Source organism: Onychostoma macrolepis, chromosome 01, assembly GCF_012432095.1.
Source record: "Onychostoma macrolepis isolate SWU-2019 chromosome 01, ASM1243209v1, whole genome shotgun sequence".
Taxonomy (NCBI): Eukaryota; Metazoa; Chordata; class Actinopteri; order Cypriniformes; family Cyprinidae; genus Onychostoma; species Onychostoma macrolepis.
In genome coordinates, this window is record NC_081155.1 from 23,592,199 (window position 1) to 23,606,663 (window position 14,465).

Consider the following 14,465-nt stretch of genomic DNA (forward strand, 5'->3'; position numbering starts at 1 on the left):
AAATGTCTGATTTATAGCACTCCACATATCACCCAATTTTTACCGCTTCCCTCAAGCACTAATCATGCAGCTGGATGGTCGGGTTAAATGTCTCTACAGCCCCTAGAATTTTCAGAGGGAGTTTCCTAGACACACAGTCCTCAGATAAATTAAAGGTGATTCTTCTTTTCAATACATCTGCAATAGCATGAAAATCTAAATTATAGAATTAAATTTTTTGGTCAAATTAATAGAGTGCTGCAAAGATTATGTATTTTTGTAGGCCAACCCGTAAGTTACCATCTTCCTGGTTTCCTCGACAGAATACTTTTCCATTTACTTTTGGGTTGCAGAAAATAAGCTCTGAGACCAACAAAAGTTCTTGCATGTTTTAGTTATCATGATAATCTTCACAAATGAATGCAACTTTTATGCATTTTGAAGCCTAAATGAAGTAAAAGCTATCCATAAACGAACTACAGCATGGCTGCATGACTTCAATATCACCACCATTAAGCTTCCAACAACTCTTTAAGTCTTTAATATACATATATTTTCCCTGAAAATCTGAGTTTTCAAAAGCTCAGTTAAAGCTTTAAAAATCACATGGAAGCAGTACTGATGTATTTTATGTCATAGAATAAAACATGAAAATATGTTGAACTTGTGTTAACCACAGGCATTTACAGACTTATTTAATGCATGTATTTAGGCACTAAGCCCTTTCAAAACACCCACTGATTTCAGGACATTGAGAACCGGAAATGCAAACTTGTTTCTGTGTTTTGACCTATGCAAAATTTGTCATCTCTGCAGCACTCTGTAATAAAAGAAGTATAGTCAGGGTTCAGAGTGAACACTTGCCAAAGCACATTTTTGTACTTTGGCAAGTATAAAACTCACCATTTGGCCAGTAACTTTATTACAACAAACACAACACATTCAAATCAAATGCAACTAAAACTTTTGGTAACACTTTAGAATAGGGAACACTTGTTCACTATTAACTATGACTTTCCCCTCAATAAATTCCTAATTTGCTGCTTATTAATATTTAGTACGGTAGTTGTTAAGTTTAGGTATTGGGTAGGATTAGGGCTGTAGAATAAGGTCATGTAGAATAAGGCATTAATATGTGCTTAATTAGTACTAATAAATGGCTGGTATTCTAGTAATATGCATGCTAATAAACAACTAGTTAAGAGACCCTAAAATAAAGTGTTACCAAACTTTGTTTTTTTTTTATATCAGAAATTTTCCTAGGCTGTCTAAGGTTCTCTAATGTCTTCTTTCTCATGGGCATTTCACACTTGAAATAGTTAACAGCGTTATTCTAAACCCCAGTTAAAAGGAATCCTGGGTTATCTTGATTCACATTTCACACTGCTCAAAATTTGCCTGGGGTTAACTTTTAATCCTGGGTAGGCTATTCATAAACTGTACATTCCTAAACCCTGGGTTAAAGTTCCTATTTGCATGTTAAATGTGTCAGTGTCATTGACTGGATGAACAGAGCACTTAATCTGTTTACATAACAGCTTTAGCATCATACATTGCAGAAGATTGCAATTAAGTTTTTCCTGAATTAATATTTTGGTGAAGTATAATAAAGCAATAAGCCCCAAGAAGCCGTGGTTTACAGTGAATTTATAACAGCTAAGGGGCGTTGTTAGGCACGACGCGAAGCCCCCTTAGCTGTTATAAATTCACTGTAAACCACGGCTTCACGGGCTTATTGCTTTTATAAACGGTTATTCCATATACGTAGTAAGGTTTCACAAAATAAAACAGAGCAAATAAAGTGTAATGATATTAATAAAAACATTATTCTTCCGCCAAACAACCTAGTTCCTCAGAAACAGTTGTGGTCCCTACAAAGTGGTTGCCGAGCAACACACAAATGTAAACAAAGGTGTATGTAATTTACAACAGCTTCGAACTTGGCTCAACCAATCACAATCAAGGACCAGAACTATCTGTTTTATAATGGAATATGAGGCACGCAACTGGGTGTCAGTTGCTAAGCATCTAGTCGTAACACTTTAACACTGTATCTTTTCACGCTGTACAAGTTAAAAGCTGCTAACCCCACTTTTAAATTACAAGTTTGAAACATACCTGGGATGTTAAAAGCCCAAAAGCCGTGTGAAAAGCCCTCATATGGTAGAATGTGGAATATTCCTTTCCTTTAAGCTACTAAAATTGTTGACAAATGCAGTTTCACTAAAGACCGGCAGTTTCACCTTTTTTCTTTTCCTTTCTGGCTCTCACGACAAATTGCTTGTGATATTCCTCATTTGTAAGTAGTGTAAATTAATAAATGAATAGATCAATCAGACAAATTATGTTTGAAACAATATATTTCTGTTTAATTTTTCTCAATTCACTCGCTCTTGAGAGGTACAGAAAAAAAGTGAATTTTGGATCCGCAGCCCACAGTCCACACGAAACCAGTAGAGGTCATGTAACTGTCTGGTTGAATTACTTTAAAAACATAACATTTCCTGTTCCTCTTTATTGAACTTAAATATGAAGTTTTATTGTTTAACTTACAAAGTCTACCCTATATTTACTGAGTGTGAAAAAGGGACTACTGGCTCATTGAGCAAATTACAAACAATTAATGTCACATCTGGGCTTCTGGCCGCGGGCCGATACAACATGCTGCTTTTGCTGCAATTTTTCCAGTGTAGCTTTACAGACCACCCACACAGTCAGGAGGACCTGTTCCCAACACACTGTGGAAACATAATAAGCATTGAATGAACACATGGGAGCTTGAGCTTATGGTTCTAATCATGTTCTTAATACCTTAATGGACAGTGGTTTCAAATGGGTACTTTCCCCTCTTAAACATCAACAGTGCTGCTCCTGAGGGGGTGTGTGTTGCTCATGGCTGCTTTTGACATTTGTTTGCCATAGCTGAAGACAAACTTAAGCTTCCAGAAGACAGCTTGGACGCTGATACGCATCTATGTGTTAAAAAGTGGGTGATTCAGTGGCCTGCAGGATCCGCGTCCGTGATTCAGTCTCTCGGTACTCTCACACCTCAGCGTGAGGAAAACAAAATGGCAGACGGTGAACCATGAAGTACTGCGAGTTTCTCCATGACACTGAGAGACAGTCTCATGAGCTGATGCACTAAAACAGCTGTGGCTAAAGCAGTTAGCATGGGAACGCTTCAGAGCCTCAGTTGTTCGATTGTGTCATCGCGGAAACACATTCACATGCAGTGACCGCTTTGTTAATTCTGACCCTTTGTTTATTAAGTACACTTAAATTAGTGGTCTGTGTAGGACTGGGAAGGATCGTATTCAAGAACCATCAAAGTCATAGGAACAGAATATTTATAGATGATTTGATTGACAAATGATGTGAAATGAGACTCAAAATAAACATCCAGAACCACTAATGACAGGGAATCATTCACATTAAATGTAATTCACCCATAAAGCAACGCATACTATGAGGAAACCTGGGGCTGATGGTCATAAAGGATGTATTTCAGCTAAGGGTTTGGAGGCACATAACTCATAAGAGCAGTTTCAGAGATAAGGTGAAAGGTACTTTGATTGTGGACTGATAAAATGTCAAAGAACATCATATAGATATCACATTTAAATTAGGCAAAACAGACGTTTAAGATCAATTTAATCTGAAAAGAAAACTCTAAACCATAAAAGTAGTTTATTCTTCTGAAGCCATATAATAGCTGTGGTTTAGTGTTATTTTAGTATCAGTGAGATTCAAGTAGATAGATAGATAGATAGATAGATAGATAGATAGATAGATAGATAGATAGATAGATAGATAGATAGATAGATAGATACTGTAGATAGATAACATTCTTATTCTCGAGACAGTGTTGTCTAGTTGCACAGATTGGTTTGATAAAAAAATCTGGATACTGTATGTTTATAAAAGTCTCTAATATGCTGTTTGGCAGGTTCCCATTGTGACAACTTACCCCATATAGTGACTGCTCACCAGAAGTTATGATGTCAGTACCATGAGTTTGTGGGTGACATCACTTTTCATACAAAACTCCATTAATAATTATTCAACCATCACTCTGCATCGATTTCTATAGATTTTTGCTCCAAGTACACTCTAATAAGTCACCATTTTATCTGTTAATGTTTATGCAAATATAAAACTAAGGCTAAGACCCTCTTGAGTGTTCTTAAGAAAAGAAAAGAAAAAAATACATTGCCTACACACACTCTGCACAGCTACAGAAAATCAAAACATGAATAAGAGCATTTATTGATTTACTATCCAGTGTCTCACAAACACACACACACACACACATGCCATAAACCTGACAGATTTTCTCAGTGACTACTTATCAAATGTAGAACAGGGAGAACGGGAGACCTCCTCCTTCTGTAAACAGCCTACTCACTATCCCGTTCTTACCTGCAGCACACATAAATGATTAATGCTAGTGATTCAAATATTGGATTAGTTTGAGGTGAAAGGCGAGTTTATGCCAAATCCCCATTATATTTCATATGAGTGCTTTCAGTAACTCTTTGTTGGATAAAGCATCCCCCCCACCTTTAAACAGCTTTCCTGTCAGAAGAAACTTTCTGGTTTGCATGCAGTTGCCTATATTGCCTATATGATGGTATGTATGTTTTGAATGTTTTGCAGATCTCATTTGTTATAATTGAAGCATTTAATCATCAATTATATAGGACTATTTTGGGTATAGTATAGTCATTGTAGAGGGCAATCTGTCAACACATAGGTATTAATTAATCAAGTGTTTCTGACAAAAGTAACAGTTGCACAATCATGCACAATAGACAAGCAAATGGCAAGCAAATAGGACTAACTTCTCAAGATGTGTCATGCTTGACTACACTCATAAAAGTTTTGAAGCACAAGTTCAAGCAGTCCATGATTCTAAACAAAACAAAACGTTTATTGTCTCAATTATCTGAGTTCTATTAATGGGTAATCCTTATGATGATTGGCAACAGCCCAAGCTTCCATGACAACAGATAATTGAAGCTAATGGGTTCTCATAATGTTTTCATTCACTCTGTGTGTAAGCTCTATGTAAGGTGAGCACCACCACTGTCGGCTAGTGACCACACACCTGCCATAAAACACACACACACACACACACACACACACACACACACACACACACACACACACACATGCACACACACACACACACACGCGCGCGCGCGCGCGCACACACACACACAGCAAAGGTGATAGGTGTTGACGCATATTAAAGGTTTAAACATTTGTGTAATGCCGCAAACAAGTAATGTTTCCCCTCTCTTTTTGTTGATAGAAAACAGATGTGGCAGGTGTCTCTGCCCAAAACAGGTTTGATGCGTATTGTATAGAGAAATGGACGCTACTGGTCAGTGACCCTGCCACAGGGCAGCAGAGAAGCTGCTTCAGATTCTTCCCTGCAGCCACTCAACCTCAAATAACACAGACCAGATGTAGCTTGTATTTAAAAAATCTGATTTTTTTCTGTGTGGGAATATGTGCAGTATAATATAACTTAAACTAAAATGTTGTTGAGTAAAGCAATTGTGAGCCATTAGTTTCTGTATAATTCAATATTAAATCATGAGATATTGAATATTAATAAATACTTTTCACAATTTCACAAAATTCATTTTAAGCCAGTAATTATAGTTTTATTATTTAGATTTAATGTAATTATTTTATATATATATATATATATATATATATACATACTGTATATAGTCATTACATATCATTGAATACTAAATAGTACTAGACATTAACTAATATTAAATACAATTGAAAATTATATAAATAATTATAATATAATATATAAATGTATATATATATATATATATATATATATGTATACTGTATGTTACAAAATGCATGTTATTTTTTATTTAGTACTGTCTCGAGTAAGATATTTTACATAAAAGATGTTTACATTTAGTCCACAAGACAAAAATAAAAATAAAAAAAATTAAATAACCCCATTAAAATTTTGGGAACCCTTGGTTCTTAATACTGTGTGTGGTTACCTGGATGATCCACGACTGTTTTTTGTTTTTGTGATGGTTATTCATGAGTCCCTTGTTTGTTCTGAACAGTTAAACTGAGCACTGTTCTTCAGAAAAATCTTCCATGTCCTGCAGATTCTTCAGTTTTCCAGCATCTTTTGCATATTTGAACCCTTTCCAGCAGTGACTGTATGATTTTGAGATCCATCTTTTCACACTGAGGACAACTGAGGGAGTCAAACACAACTATTAAAAAAGGTTCAAACATTCACTGATGCTCCAGAAGGAAACTCTGTGCATTAAGAAAACTTTTGAACAGGATGAAGATGTCCAAATTTTCCTTATTTTTATATATATATATATATATATATATTATTATTAGTGGTACTCTTAAAATCCCAATATAACAGAAAATACTGCATCAGCACAAAACTCATACTAAATCAATAACTAGATAACATGGCAAAGAATCAAATATTATGAAACATATCAAATGCTATATCAAATAATTGTAAAATATTACATTTTTGGGGCATTTTTGCTTGATTTCTGACACTGCATATGTAGGCTACATAAATGTATTAATAGGAAGGCTGAATATTGTAACACTAAACCAGTCAAGGAATTGACAGGAATTCACGAGCCAAAATGAGCCAAATGATCATTTTAAACCCTGTCCATACACAAAATAATAATTTTTTTTATTTTTTATATCACTTAACCCAAGTTAGAAGTTCACGTAACCCAACCGGAACTCCTGCAATCTGCGGAGCTGCGCTTGTGTGGGTGGTAGGGATGTAAGAAGGTTCTGTTTGACTTTGAAAGTCTCAAGACATTTCTTTTCTGTTAGTTTATGGTATGCATATATGTCTCAAAGGTGGCAAGGCAATTTGTGCGCGGGCGGACAGCCATTCCAAAACTTTCAGAGCGAATTGCTCTTCCCCCTCACTCTTTTCCTGGGGGCTCACTAATATGAACTGGCCGCTCTCATTTTCTCATGCTCTTGGAAGCTCTCATTTTTAATGCACACGCACACACACGATACACACGTGGACGCGCACTCTCACACACAAATGTAATCTGCTTGTCTACTTGACAGATCAGATGCCTGCAAATTTCTCCAAATCTCTTTCGCTCCCCTTTGCACACAGCTGTCGCGTTTTCACTCTTCACATTCTCTCCAGTGTTGATGGAAAACAGCATTCCAAACTCCCTTTTCCAATGGTACATTAGAGACCTTGGACACAATAGCATAAAAAAACACCAAACAGAATTGTGCTAGCGACCCTTGAACCCTTGCCTCCCGCCCTCGCACACGCACACACACACATGCACTGACTTACTGACCTGAGTGGGATGAAGCTCCTTAGCTCATTCCACAGAAGAAAGACTGCAGATGTTCCTCAATCACTTCCATCGGGATCGCCAGCCAGATCAGGCTTAACGTCACTATTCCCAGACATTCTAGAATGGCCTTATGTTTCCCTCACAGCTGAACAGGCATATCTGACATATCCAAATGCATATCTGTCCTCATGCATGGGCATTATGCCTCATGGTAAATGATAGCTCCATGTTGTTCAGCATGTACTGTATTTTGAGATTGACTGGATGGTCATAAGCGGGTCAACACTCGACTATGTGGCAAATGTGAGATAAATGTATGTTGTTGTTTTTTAAGCAGCAAGTTTATAAATCTGCAACTTTACAAGGAATTGGAACATAATATCCTTTATACTATCATTTAAATGTTTTTGGTTGGTTGGTTGATTTTTTTATGTTTTTGAAAGATGCCACTGTCACTTCTTTCGAGGTGGCATTTATCTGAACAGAAATACAATAAAACTGTAATATTGTAAAATATTATTACATTATAAAATGCTGATCTGCTGCTCAAGAAACATTCTTATTATTGTCAATGTTGAAAACAAGTGTACTGCTTCATGTTTTTTTGTGACATTTTTTTTTTCAGGATGAACAGAAATGAATGTAATGGAAACATGTCTGTTTTCTATGTTTATTAATTGTATTAAATTGTTGGTTTTGCATTAAAAACGTTTTGTGATTGTAAGTCACTTTGGATAAAAGCGTCTGCCAAATTAATAAATGTAAATGTAAAAGTTCAGTTTGGGTTAGTAAATGTAAATGAAAATCTTTTGTAACATCATTTGTATTCATGTATTTACTGTCACTTTTCACCAGTTAAATTAATTTCCTAATCAAACATTTTGATGGTATATGTTTTGAATATTTATGCAGAATACCCCCTTCTTGTTGTAACAATATTCGTAACCTTAAGAATAAAAACCAAAAATCAAAAGAAAAAAATATGGGAAAAATATTCCAAAACATAAGTATACAAATAAAATTATTTCATATTATTTCATAATAATATTTAAAAAATATTAAAAAAATATTTATGATTAACTTAATATTTATTATTAATTGATAATTAAAAAAAAAAATAAAAAAAATAAAATAAAAAAAATAAATCTGAATGAATGAATGAATGAGCTGTTTCATGGCCAGTATGAAATATTTATGGCTGGTGAGTTTACTCACCTTTTTTCCAGCATGGCACAAGATTTTAGCATTCTGGGGTAAGTCTTTAGCTGAATAACTGCATGGAATAACCTCCTAATCTGGAAAAGGCAGCGTATTTGGTGGAGGTGGATGAGTCAACAAGGATGATGCACGAACACACAGGAAAAAAGGCAGGAATATGTGGCATCTCTGTGTAGACAGAAAACCTTCTGTCCTGGGCAGGGATTCCCTCACTTCCGTGGGAACATTCATATGGAAAGTAAGGAAAAAGGAGAGAGAGGCATGGAAAAAAACCCTGCTGTCAATCAGCCATAGTCTCCAGACACAACCACCCTTCTCATTTCCTCACCTTGTCACTACCATTTGCTGCGGATCATTACACTGACGGCTTTCCAGTGAGCTCTTTCAAAATCTCACCACAGCAAATGTGAACACTCTACGATTAAAAAACCAGAATAACAGCAGCTTCCTCAGACAAATATGACTTTATGTTCCTGACACAAAGAGGAATTGCCAAATATTTACCAGAACTCCCATCCCCCAAGCTCAATTAGCTGTGTATTACAAATGCAGCCTCAGAACTGCCTGTAATGGGAGTAAATGGGAAGTAAACAATTACGTGACTGCATTTGTTTAGCTGCTCAGCAGTTACACAGAAGACAGTGGCTTCGGAACATTATGTCACAATCTCTACGAGAATTCTGTTACTGGTCATAAATGGTTTCACTCCAAACTTTACGGCGTGGTTACAGGGTTGCTTTGCCAAATGCCAGAGACAAGAAAAGCTTGTGCCACTGCAGTTAAAAATCACATTCTCTCTTTATGTGTCATTTCGCCATTATTTAGGCTCACTGTAAATTAGCGTGCAGGCTTTCACTGTTCAACACATCAGAATATTGTGTATAATAGGGTTCTAAAGGCCTTTGATAGGGCAGAAAACTTCAGAATATGAAATAACTTTGACTTCAAAAACATTCTTTGAGGCACCATGCAAACATTTACTCTCTCGCTCTCTCTCTCTCTCTCTCTCTATAAAACTTTCAAGTTTGTTCATGCACCAGCATTGTGCATAACAAAGAATGACTCATAGGGTGGTTATAAAAAGCACACCTTTACAATTATCAGTTTAGCCTTTGAACCTCTGGGTGTAATTTTGCTGCAATGGCACCAGTATAATTGTGACTAAAACATGACAGAGACATTGTGGAGTCTGGCAGCCTGCAGTCCAAGTACTGCAATCACGTTTTCTTCGCTTGGCACTCTTCTAATGCCCTGGGGTTTGTTGTGAAACCTGTAGCGTTGCACCACAGATTTGCACGGACACCTGATTCTTGCTCAAACCTGCAAATGCTTCGCTGAATCTCGTGCATTTGCTTCTGCGAGTCTTATGGCGTTGGCATAGGTTGTTTTTTGTAATGTGACTTACGTAAGAGCACCTTTTGATCACTGGCGCACAATTTTTGGGAGGCATTGACAAAGTCAAGATTTTTTAAGAGCCAAAATTATACAAAAAAAAAATTCTAAAGAGATAAAGCAGAAAAAAGAAAGAGCAAAAGCAAGACAAGTGAGCAAAGCATGTGCCAACTAAAATACGAACATCCTGCCTATGTCTTTTTTCCGTACACACACACGCTCAATCTCTCTCTCTCTGTTTTGAAAAGTGCTCAGCGGTTGTGTTATGACAGAGATTCTTTTGTTTGGATTATGAGGCAGAGGAAAGGGGAACAACAAGCCTTACTGCTGTTTTTACTGTCAGATAAACAATATTTTCATAAGGTGTTTCTCATCCTCTCAGATCAGAGGGAGATGACTGATTGAGACATGCAGGATCTATTTCCAACCAACACAAACACACTCAGTGTGTCCGCCTGTCCTACTGACGGCTGTGGAAGTGTGACACTGGCCTTATAGCTTGATGTAAAACAGCTTTATGAAGCTGCAGTCATGAAGTAGCCTTTGCTTTTATTAGGTGTTGTTACGCATTAATATGTCTCCATTTTCTTTTCAAAAAGAGCTAAAATAATAACTAAACATTTCCAACATACAGTAAAATCAATGCTACATATCAGGAAAGTCATCAGCCAGCTGGAATTCCATTCAAATCATGGGGAAAAAAATCGGTGAAACCGGTCTTAAATCAACATTTAAAGGTCATCTCTAACATACCACAGGAAAACAGACACAAAAGCAACCTTCTAAATAAAGATTACCACATGTCTATGGCTACAACAGTAATATTACAAAAACAGACTTCCATTTTGTATTTTTTTTTAAAGTAAATTAGTTTTTAAGCATTATTTTAGATAAATGTCATTTATGTTCTAATGTTAATAAAGTTCACTGTGCCATTAAGCAAAACTGAACATTTTTATTTTATTTCATGATATATCTAAACCAAACAGAATGATTGAATAGTTCATCTCCTTCTTCTTCTTTTTTTTTTTTTTTTTTTTAAATAAGGGGTAGTTATCACAGTCGTAACCCATTTTTGACACATTTAATATTTCATTAATAAAAAACAAACAAACCTCAAACCATAGCAGTTGATGAATAACCTTTATCGCAAAAGGAGGTTTACTAAGATATTTTTAATACTTACTCTAAATTTAGTTGAGGTGCACACACAAACAGAACCTGGAACATGTTTTAATCTCTAATTAGAATATTTTGTGCTAATATGCAAGTATATAACCCCTTGGGTGATTTGGTCCAAACACCTGCACTAATAACAAAGGAAACGAAAAGGTATTTCATGATCACTTAACGTAAGCCTACTGAATACACTTAAGGAAAACGGATGGCATTTCGTTAAAATATTCGGCATAGTCAGGGTAAAGGTGGGTTAAAGGTTAAATCGAGTGTCATGAACTGACCTGTGTGATTAAGTCCGGTTTCAGGAAAGCTGTCTGAACTGATGACAAGGAGTCTGTGAACAATGGCATACTACTGCAACCTTGTGGTGAATTGAAAAAGTACATTAAAAATGAACCTAAACGTACCTGGCCGAATGCAAGAAAACACTCCAAGTAGTAGCTACTTTTACTTTTATATTATTGTAAAATATCAAAGTGTAAAATATTGCACATACTGTGGCTCCAGTGTTGTCTAAGAAAGTCCTAATTAAGTTCTAGGTTCTGAGGCCTAAGGAAACCATCCTGCTCAGCTGGCACGTGTAAACTATGCGATAGGCGCTCATAGACACTCCAAAGCTTTTTAAAAAAATGCTGTCTCAGCAGGAAGTATACAGAGGTATGGCAAAAAGCTATCAAAATATGTTTAAAAGACATATTTACAAAACATCTATTGTATAAATGTTTGTAATTTATATAGGCCTATTACTCTTCTAAATGTCTGTCAGTTAAGATATATGCATTTTGCTATAGAATAGTGTAGTTTCAGTTCCAGTATCTACCAGAATTATAAACAAACAAAGGTAACGCTTTAGATTACAACCCGCAATGTACTGTGTAAGTAAACAGAATTTACAGTGTAACTTTTTTGTAATTAGCCTATAGTGTACCTATTCAGTACCTACGTGTAGGTATAAGGGAATAATATGTGAAGTTTGGGGAATAAAGGGGTAATAACTGTCAAATTACAAATTATTTTTACAGTAAGTATTTTGAAACTAAGGGGTACCTCTAATATTACGTGGTATGTAGGCTATACAACAATCTTATATAAGCAAGCGATTTAGCAAAAACATACACTGTGTAGGCCTAATTTTTAAACACGCTAGGTTATTGTTTCAATCCAAACGATCGGTTGAGACTGTTGGGTTAGGAAACTGATTTAATTTGACCCAATTAAGTAACCCAACGGTCCTGGGTTAGGATACAGTGTTGCCAAGTTCACGGTTTTCCCGGGGAATTTTTCCCAGGGAACCCCCCTCGAAACGCGATTGTGCTAGTTTTGAGTAGCAATTGACCATATGCACGGAGCGCTATTTAGAACTTCCGGATAAAGATAAGCCAGCTCGTAATCTTCCGGTGAAGCTCATTTTATATGTGCTATATACAGGTGCATCTCAATAAATTAGAATGTCGTGGAAAAGTTCATTTATTTCAGTAATTCAACTCAAATTGTGAAACTCGTATGTTAAATAAATTCAATGCACACAGACTGAAGTAGTTTAAGTATTTGGTTCTTTTACTTGTGATGATTTTGGCTCACATTTAACAAAAACCCACCAATTCACTATCTCAACAAATTAGAATATGGTGACATGCCAATCAGCTAATCAACTCAAAACACCTGCAAAGGTTTCCTGAGTCTTCAAAATGGTCTCTCAGTTTGGTTCACTAGGCTACACAATCATGGGGAAGACTGCTGATCTGACAGTTGTCCAGAAGACAATCATTGACACCCTTCACAAGGAGGGTAAGCCACAAAGAAGCTGGCTGTTCACAGAGTGCTGTATCCAAGCATGTTAACAGAAAGTTGAGTGGAAAGAAAAATTGTGGAAGAAAAAGATGCACAACCAACCGAGAGAACCGCAGCCTTATGAGGATGAAGGTGAACTTCACAAGGAATGGACTGAGGCTGGGGTCAAGGCATCAAGGGCCACCACACACAGACGTGTCAAGAAATTAGGCTACAGTTGTCGTATTCCTCTTGTTAAGCCACTCTTGAACCACAGACAACGTCAGAGGCGTCTTACCTGGGCTAAGGAGAAGAAGAACTGGACTGTTACCCAGTGGTCCAAAGTCCTCTTTTCAGATTTGTATTTCATTTGGAAACCAAGGTCCTAGAGTCTGGAGGAAGGGTGGAGAAGCTCATAGCCCAAGTTGCTTGAAGTCCAGTGTTAAGTTTCCACAGTCTGTGATGATTTAGGGAACAATGTCATCTGCTGGTGTAAGTCCATTGTGTTTTTTGAAAACCAAAGTCACTGCACCCGTTTACCAAGAAATTTTGGAGCACTTCATGCTTCCTTCTGGTGACCAGCTTTTTAAAGATGCTGATTTCTTTTTACAGCTGGATTTGGCAACTGCCCACACTGCCAAAAGCACCAAAAGTTGGTTAAATGACCATGGTGTTGGTGTGCTTGACTGGCCAGCTAACTCACCAGACCTGAGCCCCATAGAGAATCTATGGGGTATTGTCAAGAGGAAAATGAGAAACAAGAGACCAAAAAATGCAGATGAGCTGAAGGCCACTGTCAAAGAAACCTGGGCTTCCATACCACCTCAGCAGTGCCACAAACTGATCACCTCCATGCCACGCCGAATTGAGGCAGTAATTAAAGCAAAAGGAGCCCCGACCAAGTATTGAGTACATATACAGTAAATTAACATACTTTCCAGAAGGCCAACAATTCACTAAAAATGTTTTTTTTATTGGTCTTATGAAGTATTCTAATTTGTTGAGATAGTGAATTGATGGGTTTTTGTTAAATGTGAGCCAAAATCATCACAATTAAAAGAACCAAAGACTTAAACTACTTCAGTCTGTGTGCATTGAATTTATTTAATACACGAGTTTCACAATTTGAGTTGAATTACTGAAATAAATGAACTTTTCCACGACATTCTAATTTATTGAGATGCACCTGTATAGGTAGAGAGAGACTCTCACAGAAACATCTCCTGCCTCATTCTTATCAGAAACTGAGAAACAAAATAATTGCAACACTGTAAATAATGATTGCGGAATTAACATACAGTTTCATGTTATTAAAGAACATATCATTTTATATGCCGAGTCCAGGAAAGTACCCACGTAAGTATAACTGTGCATTTGAATGCTGACAAATAAACACTATTGTTACTGTTTAGGCAGTTAGGTTAATCTCTTAAACGACGTTTTAATGGTATTCTCGATAATCAATATCTTACCTTCAAAGCCATGAACACATTTTTAAAATCTTATAAAATTTTAAGACATTTATTATTTCTCAACTCAGTGTGGTAAAATTCCCATTAT